The sequence below is a fragment of the Mchenga conophoros genome, linkage group LG22 (assembly GCF_057382185.1).
Source record: "Mchenga conophoros isolate Kocher_MC1m ecotype Shallow Benthic linkage group LG22, M_conophoros_male_GT1.1, whole genome shotgun sequence".
Classification (NCBI taxonomy): domain Eukaryota; kingdom Metazoa; phylum Chordata; class Actinopteri; order Cichliformes; family Cichlidae; genus Mchenga; species Mchenga conophoros.
In genome coordinates, this window is record NC_140546.1 from 27,015,709 (window position 1) to 27,031,951 (window position 16,243).

The following is a 16,243-nucleotide window of genomic DNA, read 5'->3' on the forward strand; positions in this document are numbered from 1 at the left end:
ATTGTGTAACTTTATTAGCAGTGTCCTCTTGAAATGCGCCAACAAAATTGAGAGTAACATCCTCCTCTCTACCCCTTAATGCTCTCTGGTCGCTATGGTAACGCGTAAATATTTCTTTCAAAATAAGACAGAGTTAATAATAAAAACCCTGAAAACCATAAATTTCACGCGTGAGCTTCAACTTTCGCAGCCGGTACCAAACGACTCACGGCCCGGGGGTTGGGGACTGCTGTATAGCACAGTGTGTGACTGGTGCGCAGCAGCTGTGGTGCTCATGGTCAGAGTTAGATTAAAGGGTAGCAGAAATGAATTTGGATTTCAGATAATGACACTTAGAATATCAACTTTATACCAACTGTATTAGAATTTAGATTCGTATATTTGCATTCTCATGTAATATTATTTAATTATTATATTGAAATGTAGCACATAGTTCAGTTACCTTTGTACCAAAATGGTAGGTAGAATTGTCCTTCAGAGAGCTACTTTTTACTTTCTTACTCTGACTACCTTTCAGAGCCTGTTACATTTTCACTTCTGCTTGAGTGAAGAAGTTGTATTATTTAAGAAAAACATCTGTACTTCTACTTAAGTACAGAAAGTCTGTGCTTTAGCCACCTCAGTCACCTCACTGTAAATAAGTTTAACTACACATTTAATCGCTCAGCTATCCTAATATAAGACAAAGAATTTCAACAGTACAGTTTTTCTACATGATACAGAAATACTGCTCTAATAAATAAATCTGTCAGCACGACTCTCTGAGCTTAAGTAGTAAGAAATTACTGTGTAAAGTTACAGAAAGGTTCAGGTACCTCATGGCACAGACTGTCTTGTAATTATAAAACAGAAAGTTTTTGTTAATTTGCACAATGATCCACATAACACAAACAGTAGATAGGGGGAAACATGAACTTTCCCGTTATTTAATTGTTGATCTATTACTTAATTACTTTGGTGTCGTATAAATTGCCATGGGGGAGGTCTTTATCAGCAGAAAAAGCTGTAAAACTGCTGTAAACGTTTTCCAGTGTACCCGATAAGAATCTGTGCAGGGAGGATTCTGGCCTGCAGGCCTTAGGTTTGACCCCCCTGGTTTAAATGCAATGGTGCATGGTAAAATATGACTGTTTTCATTTCACATTTCTCATCCCACGTAGACTTTTAAACCAGAAATCTTCAATTAAAATTAAAACATGAGTTTGCATGCAACTACAGATTCTAACACTGTAGGCATGAGCATAAAAATGATGCTCCACCCATCATTTCTACACAGGTATATACATGCAGTATTAAGTTTTGTTTGAGAGGCTATGAGCTGAGTAAAAATAACCAAAACAAATATTAAACTATATTTAGCAACACTGCTTTGCTGTTGCCATGATCATGACAAACTGGAGTTATTTGTTTGCATAATTAAGGTCTAAACAAGTAAAAAGAGGTCATTCAAATACAAAAAAGGATAATGATTTGTTCTAGAAAACAGATGAACCCCACCTTTAGCTCCCTAAAAATAACTATTCCAACTACGTAACCAGAGCAACGGTGCTAATTGTTATGCCTGACATAACAAGCTATTTCCTAGTTCTTCAACAAACACACTCAGACTGAGGCACTAGCAGAGGTAAAAATGTTCCAGATTTTTCTACAATTACATGATCAATGTAGTTGTTCTCCCAGGTGTTACAATCAAGCTCAGCATTCATACACCGACCAAACCAAGAAGTCAGGCTCTTGATCTTTTTTGATAAGATAAAAGAGCAAAAAACAAGTTCATCCGAACAATGCTGCAGCTCTTTACACAGAAACATAACTTTCACATGGTATGCTTTAAAGGTAGTGTCAATCAATTTTTGAGTTTATTGATCAGGGGAAAAGATATTGTACTGATAAATATGCATTGGTTACATGTCTTCTCATACTTAAAGTAAACCCATTAAAAATAAATAGGTGTGAGTGGCAGTTTATGGAAACAGCCATGTTGAATACAGTGGCCTAGTGGTATTTTATGGACATGCCTAGAGACTAGCCATCTACACTACTAGTCAAAACTTTAGGCACACCTTCTCATTTTTGTTTTATTTAAAAAAAAAAAAAGAAAGAAAAATAAAGGTTAGGTCATTGTGTCTTGATTTATGCTCAATCATCCTGGTAAGTAAATCCCAAAGGTTAGTTCTGTTCATCTGGACATTTTCAGTGGGAGAAACGTTTCGTCAATCATCCAAGTGACTTCTTCAGTTTCAGCTGACTGCAGGTTTCCCCAACCTTAGAAACAGTACATTTGCACAATGACTGAAACCAGCCCACTGAAGGAACAATGGACAGTGAGGTCAATTCCTTGATCATTAATATGCAAATTGTCATGACCATGAGTACTGTTTCTAAGGTTGGGGAAACCTGCAGTCAGCTGAGACTGAAGAAGTCCCTTGGATGATTGACGAAACGTTTCTCCCACTGAAAGCGCTACGTCCAGATGAACAGAATCAGCTTTTTAGGAAAGGTTATGTTAGGTTTCGCTTTTTTTAAATGACTATTTACATTGTAGATTTTCACTAAAGGCATCAAAACTATGAATGAACATATTGAATGAACAATATTTAGTAAACAAAAAAGTGTGAAACAACTCAAAGCATGTTTTATATTTTAGATTCTTCAAAGTAGCCGCCCTTTGGTTTGATTACTGCTTTGCACACACTTGACATTCTCTCATTGAGCTTCATGATGTCGTCACCTGAAATGGTTTTCCAACAGTCTTGAGAAAGTTCCTAGAGATGCTGAGCACTTGTTGGCCTGTTTGCCTTCACTCTGAGGCTCATTTCATCCCAAACCATCTCCATTGGGCTTAGGTCAGGTGACCGTGGAGGCCAGGCCATCTGGTGCAGCACTCCATCACTTTCCTTCTTGGTCAAATAGACCTTACTCAGCCTGGAGGTGTGTTTGGGGTCATTGTCCTGTTGAAAAAAAAAAGATGGTTCAACTAAATGCAAACCAGATGGGATGGCTTGTTGCTGCAGGATGCTGTGGTAGCCATGCTGGTTCAGTGTGCTTTCAGTTTTGAATCCCCAACAGTGTCAGCAGCAAGCACCCCCACACCATCGCACAGTCTCCTCTGAACAGTTAATGTAGAAATGTGTCTGCTACTGTAGCTCTGTGGGGCATTTATCTGCGCTCTAATCTGCGCTGTTAACTTTTTTGACTCTTGGTCTTCCTGCGGCGGTCCTCATGTGTCCTCAGTTTTATCGTAGCGCTTAATGGTTTTTGCGGGCACATTCAAAGTCTGAGCAATTTTACGGACTAACTGACCTTCAGTTTTTAAAGTAACGATGGACTTTCTCTTTACTTAGCTGATTGGTTCTTGCCATAATGTGAATTTTAACAGTTGTCAAATAGGGCTGTCAGCTATGTACCAACCTCACTTCTGCACAACACAACTGATGGTCCCAACCCCACTAAGAAGGCAAGAAATTCCACAAATGAATCCTGACGCACCTGTGAAGGCCAAGGGTTTGCAGCACTGTCACTACTTTCAGGAGTCTAAAATATAAGACATTTTAGAGTTATTTATCATTTCTTTCTTTGCTACATACAATATCGCATAAAAGTGAGTACACCCCTCACATTTTTGTAGATATTTTATTAAATCTTTTCATGAAACATCACTGAAGATATGACACTTTGATACAATGTGAAGTGATCAGTGTACAGCTTGTATAATAGTGTAAATTTGATGTCCCCTCAAAATAACTCAACACATGTCTAAACAACTGGCAACAAAAGTAAGTATACTGCTAAGGGAAAATGTCCAAATTATGCCCAAAGTGTCAATAAGAAGAAGGAAAAATATAACCTCCAACAATATTTCCGAAAGTATGTTTGTGTGATAACGGCTTTGTCATTGTGGCAAGTTAGAAATGATGTGGCACATGCGTTACATGACAAATTTAAATCCAGCTGTTTTTTCGCAGCGTGCTTGATGTGTAAAGGCGTAAGTCTTGTTCCAGACTGTGTTATCTGTCATAGCCATGTATAATCCTATTTGACTGATGAGTCACAGCGACTCATCTCTTATGCTTTTTGCAATAAAACTTTCGATAAATAACGAATAATGGTAATTGTCTTGGACAACAGCAGATGACACTACATATCCAGTGCTTGTCATCAGCTCTCAGTAACCCTTTGTGTGTTATGACGTAAAGCTACTACCTCAGTTCAAGTGCAGAGCAACACAACAGTGTAGCAACCACCCACTGGTGTATGCCCGCAGGTTTGCTCTGAAACAGCTTAAGCACACATACTTTTACATTATGGATGAATGCTCTGTGCTGATACTGAGGTGGTCCAGCAGCACTCGAGTCCCAATGAATTCAGTTTCAAGTGCAGTATGAAAAAGACACCTGGGCACTCGGCTGCATTTAGACAAGGAAGGAGCCCCCGCGCTCCCTTTTACACACCTACACAAGCAGACGCGCATACCTGGAAGGAAATCATCCAATCCTGCATCCATTACAAACTCAAAAGGGAATAGTAAAAGCTCATTTCTCAGCATCCTTATGCAGATCTCAGTTTCTTTCAATCTCATTGTTAGCTTACCATACACGGACCATATATCTAAATCAATTCTTTTATAGAAATCTAGTGAAAAAAACTGGAAACATTATTAAAACAGAGATTTTATTCATCCCTTTGCTGGACATTTAGGATTCATTTCTACACATGAAGCTTTTCCATTTTCCTTCGCGGACCGTAGGCGATGTCTCGTGTGAATGAATCTCACAGGAGATGGAGCACCAGCACGGACAGGACAAGGAGACCTATTACACCCTGCTTCCCATCAATTGTTCTGACACATGGGTTGATGAGACTGAACTCATCTCACCGCAGCAATGGACCCACTATGATGGACATGCTCACACATATTATCACGTGCGAATTGCTCAGAAATTCTTCCTGTTAAGCTTTTTCTTTCTTTCTTTTGGTCCATGTTATTCCTCCCGTCTCATATGACAGAGATGGGAATGTACAGGGAGTGCAGAATTATTAGGCAAGTTGTATTTTTGAGGAATAATTTTATTATTGAACAACAACCATGTTCTCAATGAACCCAAAAAACTCATTAATATCAAAGCTGAATGTTTTTGGAAGTAGTTTTTGTTTTTAGTTTGAGCTATTTTAGGGGGATATCTGTGTGTGCAGGTGACTATTACTGTGCATGATTATTAGGCAACTTAACAAAAAACAAATATATACCCATTTCAATTATTTATTTTTACCAGTGAAACCAATATAACATCTCCACATTCACAAATATACATTTCTGACATTCAAAAACAAAACAAAAACAAATCAGCGACCAATATAGCCACCTTTCTTTGCAAGGACACTCAAAAGCCTGCCATCCATGGATTCTGTCAGTGTTTTGATCTGTTCACCATCAACATTGCGTGCAGCAGCAACCACAGCCTCCCAGACACTGTTCAGAGAGGTGTACTGTTTTCCCTCCTTGTAAATCTCACATTTGATGATGGACCACAGGTTCTCAATGGGGTTCAGATCAGGTGAACAAGGTGGCCATGTCATTAGTTTTTCTTCTTTTATACCCTTTCTTGCCAGCCACGCTGTGGAGTACTTGGACGCGTGTGATGGAGCATTGTCCTGCATGAAAATCATGTTTTTCTTGAAGGATGCAGACTTCTTCCTGTACCACTGCTTGAAGAAGGTGTCTTCCAGAAACTGGCAGTAGGACTGGGAGTTGAGCTTGACTCCATCCTCAACCCGAAAAGGCCCCACAAGCTCATCTTTGATGATACCAGCCCAAACCAGTACTCCACCTCCACCTTGCTGGCGTCTGTGTCGGACTGGAGCTCTCTGCCCTTTACCAATCCAGCCACGGGCCCATCCATCTGGCCCATCAAGACTCACTCTCATTTCATCAGTCCATAAAACCTTAGAAAAACCAGTCTTGAGATATTTCTTGGCCCAGTCTTGATGTTTCAGCTTGTGAGTCTTGTTCAGTGGTGGTCGTCTTTCAGCCTTTCTTACCTTGGCCATGTCTCTGAGTATTGCACACCTTGTGCTTTTGGGCACTCCAGTGATGTTGCAGCTCTGAAATATGGCCAAACTGGTGGCAAGTGGCATCTTGGCAGCTGCACGCTTGACTTTTCTCAGTTCATGAGCAGTTATTTTGCGCCTTGGTTTTTCCACACGCTTCTTGCGACCCTGTTGACTATTTTGAATGAAACGCTTGATTGTTCGATGATCACGCTTCAGAAGCTTTGCAATTTTGAGACTGCTGCATCCCTCTGCAAGATATCTCACTATTTTTGACTTTTCTGAGCCTGTCAAGTCCTTCTTTTGACCCATTTTGCCAAAGGAAAGGACGTTGCCTAATAATTATGCACACCTGATATATGTGTTGATGTCATTAGACCACACCCCTTCTCATTACAGAGATGCACATCACCTAATATGCTTAATTGGTAGTAGGCTTTCGAGCCTATACAGCTTGGGGTAAGACAACATGCATGAAGAGGATGATGTGGACAAAATACTCATTTGCCTAATAATTCTGCACTCCCTGTATTAGGTGGAAGAAATTAATATAATATATTGGCTATCTAATTTATTTTTGATTTCCCTCTGTGGTGTTCATTTTCTATTCTAAATTAAACTGACGACAGGAGTGAAAAGAGGGGAAACAGACAGCAGAAAAGAGCAGACAAAAGGAAGAGGCTCAGATTAAAAAAAAAAACAAAAAAAACAAGAGGAAGGAAGGAATCATTAACAGCAGGTATAGTTTAGCTGTTATTTAAAAGATGTTCAGGTGGTCAATAGTATGGATTCACTTTAATGAAAACATTGTTTCACCTGCTTTTTGAAAAGCTTCTCTGCTGCCAGAGCTTAAGGCAGCTCGTGGCTTCCAGGAGCATCTGCGCTTTCATTTTTCCACTTTTCACATTTCATGATAAGCTCATCTGTTAACACATTGTTCCAGCAGCACATAGTTGGTCCTCTGCGATTTGTAGTAAATGAGCCTTTTTCTCATATTTAACTTTGAAACGCCGGTGGTTATCAGTCTATGTAGAGTACACTCAGTGTGGGTTGTGTTTTGCATGTTTCATTTCCATACAAATAAAAGGCATTATATTTTGTATTCACTGAGAAGACTATGTTTCCTCTCAGTCTAAAGATTCAAGTTAGTTTTGTATTCGCTAAATTGCATCTCATCAGCTCGGGACTAATTTGTGAATGTCACAAAAACCAAGCCAACTCCAGCGAGCTGGCAGACTCTTGCTTCTATTTGGTAGTCCAAACATGCAAAATTTACATCATCTCCAGCCAAATAAGCCATGGCAGCGTACCCATGTGGTTCTCTACAATGAGCATACACTGAATGATCAGCTCCATCAAAACATGCATGATTTGGCACATGAACTATAACCTTTTTTTTTTTTTAAACAACAATACTCCTCCTGCTATGTTCCCGTAGCTCCATTAAAAGAACTTACGGTTTTACTGCTTGAGGTTAATAAGAAAAGTACAAACATGTAGTCCAACTTATAATAATGCAACATGAGAAAATATCTGATCAACCTAAAATTCAGATTAAAAAACAAAGAAAAACAGACACATGAGAAGAAACACTGTGGAAAAAAGCCAGAGATTAATAATACCTAATGATTCAAGAGAGTGACGTATAAACTTAAGGTGAGTGATGAAAACACTCAGTGCATCATGGGAAGCCCCCAAGCCTAGGACTATTGCAGCGTAACTAAAGAAGGATTCAGGGTCACCTGTTCCAGCCCTAACTGTAAGCTTCATGAAAAAGGAAAGTTTTAAGCCTAATCTTAAAAGTAGAGATAGTGTCTGTCTCCCAAATCCAAACTGGAAGCTGGTTCCACAGAAGAGGGGCCTGAAAGCTGAAGGCTCTGCCTCCCATTCTACTTTTAAATACTCCAGGAAGCACAAAAACAGCGACGTCCTCTAATGAGGTGATACGGTGCTATGACTTTGTACGTGAGGAGAAGGATTTTACATTTGATTCTGAATTTAACAGGGAGGTTTTAGGACATCCTGATAATAATGAACCACAATAAGCATCACTCTGAGACAGGAAGTTTCTAATTTGAGAGACTGCACAAATGCAACAAACCAGTCCTACATATTTCTTTCATGTGCACATTGAAGGACATATCGTGGTCAAAAACGACTCAAAGATTCCTCACAGTGATACTGAAGGCCATCCAGATTCAGGTCAAGTCAAAAGTAAAGAACAGCCAACATTATTTTATAGCTTTGCCCTCAACAACATCTGAATCAGTTTCATCAAGCCTGGCACAACAGAGGCAGGCGTTTTTGATTTAGGGCAGAACACACGACACTTCTTATTATTCAGTCACCTTGTTGCTGTAGACTGAACTGCAAACAGTGTTAAATGTGTCATTGTGACTTTTGCAGATGTCAAATTGCATGATGTCAAACAGGGAAAAGTGGGAAAACTGACTCGATTTCCACATTTAGTAATGGTGGGTAATGAGACTGTACCGAGATGGGGTCATCTATTTAAGTGACTACTACCTCATGTCAACCTAGGATGTAAAATGCAGCAGAGCTGTAACAGTCTGCTTGCTTTTAGTGTCATTATCGTTCAGGAAAACATGTAGATACAGAAACATATTTTGTATTTCACTGGGAAGCCAGGTTTTTGCCCTCAGCTATATTCTCGCAAACTGTTCCTTCGTGTCCTGATCTTTGGCATCTCCTCGTCAGGACTTGTTATATAACAGCATCACTTTTCTTATTTAGAAAACTACTGGCGTCGAGGGATACAGCCCAGAAGAAGAGAAAACTGTCGAAATAAGTAGGCCTTTTGTTTTTTTATAGATATCCTGACCTGCAATACCAAGCATGGATCTGCCTCTTTAGAGGAAGAATGGCTTTTAGAGAAAACTTGCTCATTAATGCTTGCAAAAGGCTTCCAGCTGAAATGATGGCTTTTTTGGATATTCTTCCCAAAAACAGGAACAGCTTCCATTAAGCAACTATTTCCTGTACAATAAATTTTCCTCCTAGCTGCTCGGCTAAAGCCTGAATCAGGACGCAAATATGTTATCGTGCACTTTTTCATTCAACTCGTACAGTATGTGCGCGTGCACATTTATCTGTATGTGTGCAGTCAGCTGCTATATTGACTGTATGTGAATCGTGCGCATCCAATTAAGTTGATGAGCCTTCATTAATTGACACCACATTTCTGAACCCAAAGCAATTAACAAAGCTTTTGAAGGAAAGGCAGCCTGTGACAAAAACTAGTGAAGGCCTATGGAAGAAGATGGGGTAAGCTGAAACCTTATTAATTCTCTCATGGAACATGGATTCCCACTGTCAGTCCTCCCGGTATTTATCTAAAAGCTCTAAAATGTCATCAACGAATTTGCACGGCGTGTTTACACATGCGGCACACATGGGTGGAGAGGAGAGGAGCCCGACAGGATGGTGGTTGTTTCTCGGCTGCGGCGTTGTCTGCAGGAAAGCTATCCGTATGGCTCCTCTGGCTCTACTTGGTCTCTGCAATGAATTATAAATGATCCTGTGGTGTGTCACGGCTGACAGACGACAGTGGATATACTGTAGGTTACTCCGACTGAGCAAACAGCGGCATCAAGCAGCGAAAAGATATCTGAGATGGCTTTATTCCTACACTTATACTTAGACACGGACTCATGTGCAGTAAATGTGAAACAGTATGAGGTTTTTTTTTCTCTTCAATTTAACAAAAGGGGCAAATGGGACTCTTTTCATCAAATCTGACTCATAGGGGCTGCAAATCAGACGGCTGTAACTGACAGAAACGAGGTAAAAGCTAAGAAAAATATTATAATTAGGAACATAAGAGGGAGATACAGTTAGGGAAGAGGAGGCACATCTTTTTCGTCATCATGAGTGGATAAACTGCTGATGATTACGCATGCAGTGAAACCACTTGTGTATTCTACGTGAGTGCATGTTTAGGTCAATTTTTTTAACAAACTCATTACATGCGTATTTCATCAAAAAACACAAACATAGCATACAGTTGTTGATGAATGTGTCCCAAATGACAGATTCTGGTTTACTCTGATTGTAAGAAAGAACAGGGAAAATTTGGGGTTTTATTTGTGATAGATTTTGATATTCATCTTCAGTTATGGCCTCAGATTTCAATGTGCAAACAAAAAAAAGGGGTCTGTGGCGTGAGGGTGTATGGTAGGCAGAGAGAGCACTCAAAATGCAGGACTTGGCAGGTTTACAAGAACTTAAACAGATCAAACAGTTCACAAAATAAAATACAAAAAAAACAAGAAACACACCTTAAATTGAAATCTAGAACTTACTGTGTTCATAACAGAACAAATAGGAAACACACAAGGAAGGAATGATGACGATGTGACAAGGAACACGGGAAAACTAAGGGCCTAAATGCACAGGATAAAAAGAGGATGGGCAACAGGTGGAAAACACAGATGGAAGAAATCCAACTAATGAAACACAGGAAGCAAAACCAAACGGAATGCACATGAGATGAGGGACTATCAAAATAAAACAGGAAGTGGCCAGCACACTGAGACGTGCTTGACACTAGGACACTTGATAACAGACATGGAAACACACAACAGACTGGACACGAAAAGGGGAACAGACATTAAAGCAAGCAATAGCCAAAGTAGAACATGAGAACCACACACATGACGAGGCCAACAGACACGGGTTAAATGTAAACATACATGACTGACAACACACTCTGGACGCTGAGCAGCGAGGAAGGACTAAGAGACTGGACAAGAAAAGGGAATGAAATTAAACAAGAACTAATAACTAGAACTTCAACAAAACTCAGAGGCTCTCTCAATATTCTGCAACAAGAAGTCTAAACAAACTCAAAAACCCACGACAGGCTCTGAAAATAAAGACATACTTTACAAAATTCTTTATTTTATTTTTCACTTTTTAAAAGAATTAGCAAACATTTTATTAGCTGATCAGAAACTTCACATTTTTATTCTATTTAGAGAAGACAGGATTCTGACATATTTGTTTAATCCAGCATGAATTTTGAATAAAAAATAGCATTTTCTCAATTTTTCTTTTAGGTCACAACTGATAAAGAATTCCATATTAAAAAGTTCAATTCAATTCAATTCAATTTTATTTATATAGCGCCAAATCACAACAAAAGTCGCCTCAAGGCGCTTCATAGATGCAGAGAAAAACCCAACAATCATATGACCCCCTATGAGCAAGCACTTTGGCGACAGTGGGAAGGAAAAACTCCCTTTTAACAGGAAGAAACCTCCGGCAGAACCAGGCTCAGGGAGGGGCGGGGCCATCTGCTGCGACCGGGTGGGGTGAGAGAAGGAAGACAGGATAAAAGACATGCTGTGGAAGAGAGACAGAGGTTAATAACAGATATGATTCAATGCAGAGAGGTCTATTAACACATACAGGGAGTGCAGAATTATTAGGCAAGTTGTATTTCTGAGGAATAATTTTATTATTGAACAACAACCATGTTCTCAATGAACCCAAAAAACTCATTAATATCAAAGCTGAATGTTTTTGGAAGTAGTTTTTAGTTTGTTTTTAGTTTGAGCTATTTTAGGGGGATATCTGTGTGTGCAGGTGACTATTACTGTGCATAATTATTAGGCAACTCAACAAAAAACAAATATATACCCATTTCAATCATTTATTTTTACCAGTGAAACCAATATAACATCTCCACATTCACAAATATACATTTCTGACATTCAAAAACAAAACAAAAACAAATCAGCGACCAATATAGCCACCTTTCTTTGCAAGGACACTCAAAAGCCTGCCATCCATGGATTCTGTCAGTGTTTTGATCTGTTCACCATCAACATTGCGTGCAGCAGCAACCACAGCCTCCCAGACACTGTTCAGAGAGGTGTACTGTTTTCCCTCCTTGTAAATCTCACATTTGATGATGGACCACAGGTTCTCAATGGGGTTCAGATCAGGTGAACAAGGTGGCCATGTCATTAGTTTTTCTTCTTTTATACCCTTTCTTGCCAGCCACGCTGTGGAGTACTTGGACGCGTGTGATGGAGCATTGTCCTGCATGAAAATCATGTTTTTCTTGAAGGATGCAGACTTCTTCCTGTACCACTGCTTGAAGAAGGTGTCTTCCAGAAACTGGCAGTAGGACTGGGAGTTGAGCTTGACTCCATCCTCAACCCGAAAAGGCCCCACAAGCTCATCTTTGATGATACCAGCCCAAACCAGTACTCCACCTCCACCTTGCTGGCGTCTGAGTCGGACTGGAGCTCTCTGCCCTTTACCAATCCAGCCACGGGCCCATCCATCTGGCCCATCAAGACTCACTGTCATTTCATCAGTCCATAAAACCTTAGAAAAACCAGTCTTGAGATATTTCTTGGCCCAGTCTTGACGTTTCAGCTTGTGTGTCTTGTTCAGTGGTGGTCGTCTTTCAGCCTTTCTTACCTTGGCCATGTCTCTGAGTATTGCACACCTTGTGCTTTTGGGCACTCCAGTGATGTTGCAGCTCTGAAATATGGCCAAACTGGTGGCAAGTGGCATCTTGGCAGCTGCACGCTTGACTTTTCTCAGTTCATGGGCAGTTATTTTGCGCCTTGGTTTTTCCACACGCTTCTTGCGACCCTGTTGACTATTTTGAATGAAACGCTTGATTGTTCGATGATCACGCTTCAGAAGCTTTGCAATTTTGAGACTGCTGCATCCCTCTGCAAGATATCTCACTATTTTTGACTTTTCTGAGCCTGTCAAGTCCTTCTTTTGACCCATTTTGCCAAAGGAAAGGACGTTGCCTAATAATTATGCACACCTGATATAGGGTGTTGATGTCATTAGACCACACCCCTTCTCATTACAGAGATACACATCACCTAATATGCTTAATTGGTAGTAGGCTTTCGAGCCTATACAGCTTGGGGTAAGACAACATGCATGAAGAGGATGATGTGGACAAAATACTCATTTGCCTAATAATTCTGCACTCCCTGTAGTGAGTGAGAAAGGTGACTGGAAAGGAAAAACTCAATGCATCATGGGAATCCCCCGGCAGCCTACGTCTATTGCAGCATAACTAAGGGAGGATTCAGGGTCACCTGGTCCAGCCCTAACTATATGCTTTAGCAAAAAGGAAAGTATGCTACTAAATCTCACAATAATCATTCTATGTGTCCAAACTTTAAACCATAAAATTTTAAGGCAAAGAAAAAATGGTTGACTAGAAAATGTTTGTAAAATATGCTGATTTGAGATGGAATGACTCATCATTCTGAAGCTACAGCTGTATGTTCCAGACAAAATCAGCATCTTCACCAGCAACTCGTTTATTTAGTCAAAGTTTTTAAAAAGTAGCGCTCAACAGTCTAACGGATACTTTGTCACAGAGATGTTGCCACAGGACTACATTACTCCGTGGGTGAAGTCAGAGTGATGGGCTCCGTCCATGCAAGCCTGGGGACGGATCCACAACATTCTGGCAACCACTGCACGGAAGAGAAACATTTATTCCCTGACTGGTTGCTGGAGGTTATTCCCTGAGCTGTTGGCCAAAGCTCCTTGCAGTCACTTTGGTTGCTTGCACACTGCACATCCAAAGAAGGACAAAGATCTGGAACAACTTTATTAGCTCACTGACGCGTTTCAGCTTGTGGCCTTCAGCCGTGGTCACAAGTTGCAGATGTGTCTGGAAGCTGCTAGAGCTTTGTGGCACAAGCAAGAAACAAAAAGTAAAAGTTGCTCTTTAAAGTGCAAAACTTTTACTTTGAAGCCAAGTGGGTTTCCAGTTTAGCTTCCTCTTGGCAAGTAGTTAGCAAGTGTTTGCAGACAAGTTGTTGTCTTTTATACAAAATACAGCTTGCAACCAATGCAGTGACAAGTAGGTTTTTGGGGAAACTTGCATTTTTCCTTAGTGACTGGTGGTTGTATCGCATCCAATAGGGAGGAAACCTCATGATTAATTTGTCCAGGACTTTAGAAACACTTACTCTGATTTAAATCCTCTCCCTTCATTTTGGTTTTTGGAAAGTTTCACTTGATTCATCATGTTTTGTTTTTTCTTTTTCCACCTCATGGTGTTTGCCTGGGAAGAGTCGGGCGCGTTAATGCGAACCGCAACTCACGTCAAAGCCAGTTAAGTACAAATCCATTAGATAAATCATTAAATATTAAACAAACAAGCTAATTGTCATTTAGAATGATGGACTCACACTTGGATGTGCGTATATGAGGCGTGCGCCGCAGATTTTGTGTTCAATGTTTGCGCTGGTGACACAAGAAGGAATCGGCCAATAAAAGGAGATAAGCAGCGGTCGTTATCTGTCATCAGGGGAAACCATTAACTAGATTTAAAATCCAGCCCAGAGAATCTCTATTGATTGCTGCAGTTGTAACGATCAAACACAATCTTAACAAACTAACCAAATATTGATCGGCTGAGATTAATATTTATGCGCCGCATGTGACACGTGCTATTGCTCAAGGAAATGTATAATACTGCGTGTTCTGGATCGCGTAGAATAACACAGCATATTGACTTTAAACTATTTTTATTTTTTATTTATTTGTTGTGTGATTAGGCAGCATGAATGTTAAAAAAAAAAAAAGAACAACAGATAAGGCTTAAAAGGTTTGCACCACAGACACCAAACTGAAGGTGTGACTGCAGCAGATCGCTGGTCCGCTCTGTTACCTATTGCTCTGTAAGCTTTCCTGCAAGCTTTGCTGAATTTGAATGAGGTTTTTCTTTTTTTTCATGTCTCTCAGTCATAAAAATTAGAACTAATTAGTGTCAGTTAACTAAAATCCTCATACAAATGTTCTCACTATTCCTTCAACTTCCATTTCTAAATACTTGTTGAATGGTAAAGACAGCAGGGAAGTTAATGACTTAAGAACACACACACACACACACACACACCCTTTGCCTGGCTCTTCCTCGAACAGGATGTACTATTAATTATGCGTTAGTGGAGTTTGGCAGCTGCTGGCTCTGTGAGAGTTCAGAGTAGTAATGTGACACAAATTTGGCAATTACCAGAAGTAAAGGGTCCAAGCACAGAGAAGAAGAAGAGTGTGTGGGGGTGTGCAAGCACTGACCCGAGAGAATGACAGATGCTGAAAGCACTGAGGTACGTTGCACATGTCAGAGATGCTACTGAGGAATTCAGAAGTGGAAAGCATCTATTAGTCTTCCTAAGCAGCAGTGATTCAGTCGATCCAATCCAAAAGATTTTTAGGGTGATATTCAGGGCTTCCCATATGGAAAAGATATATATAAATCTTATAAAGTTTGTTTCTGTCTTGTGTGAAACTTGTATGAAAAGCATATAAGAGTGAAAACAGATATAAGATCCCTAGAAAAATTATATAAATGAAATTTGTATGTTTTGGATACTTGCTAAAACAATACATGAAAGTGGCCACTTTCATGAGTAAATCATATAAGGCTTATATGATTCACTATATGAAGTGAAAGGCCACCAAGTCTTTTATAAGTTTTTTCTATTTCTTTTCCATATGGGTTATGTCACCCTAGCTCTTATAAATCTTTCTGAGTTTTATCACACTCACAGTCCTGTGAAAGTATTTGCTCCCTTCCTGAGTTCTTTGCTTTTTACATATTTGCCACACTTACATGTTTCAGATCAACAAAAAGAGACTAGGCAAAAATGGCATCCATGGGAGCGCTCCAAGGAAAAACACCACAGCTGACCAAAAAGAATAAAAAGGTTTGTCTCACATTTGCCCAAAAACATTTTGATGGTCCCTGAGACTTCTGGGAAAAATATTCTGTGGACTTGTGAGACAAACGCTGAACTTTTAGGAAATTTGAGTCCCGTCACATAGTGAAATCAGGTTGAGATGTTTGGGCTTGACCTTAAACAGACTGTTTATGGTGAAACCCCCCAGTGTGGCAGAATTAAAGCAATTCTTCAAAGAAGAGCGAGCCAAAATCCCTCCAAAGGGAAATACTCATTACCAGTAATCACAAACGCTTGATTCCAGTTATTACTCCCAAGGGTGGCACAACCACACCAAGCCAAGTAGGTTGGATAACATTTTTTCACTTAATAAATGAAATTATAATTTAAAAACTGCATTTTGTATTTACTTAGGATGATCTGAAACATTTAAGTGTGACAAATATGCAACAAAAATAAGAACTATAGATGTATATATTAATAAAATCTATTTA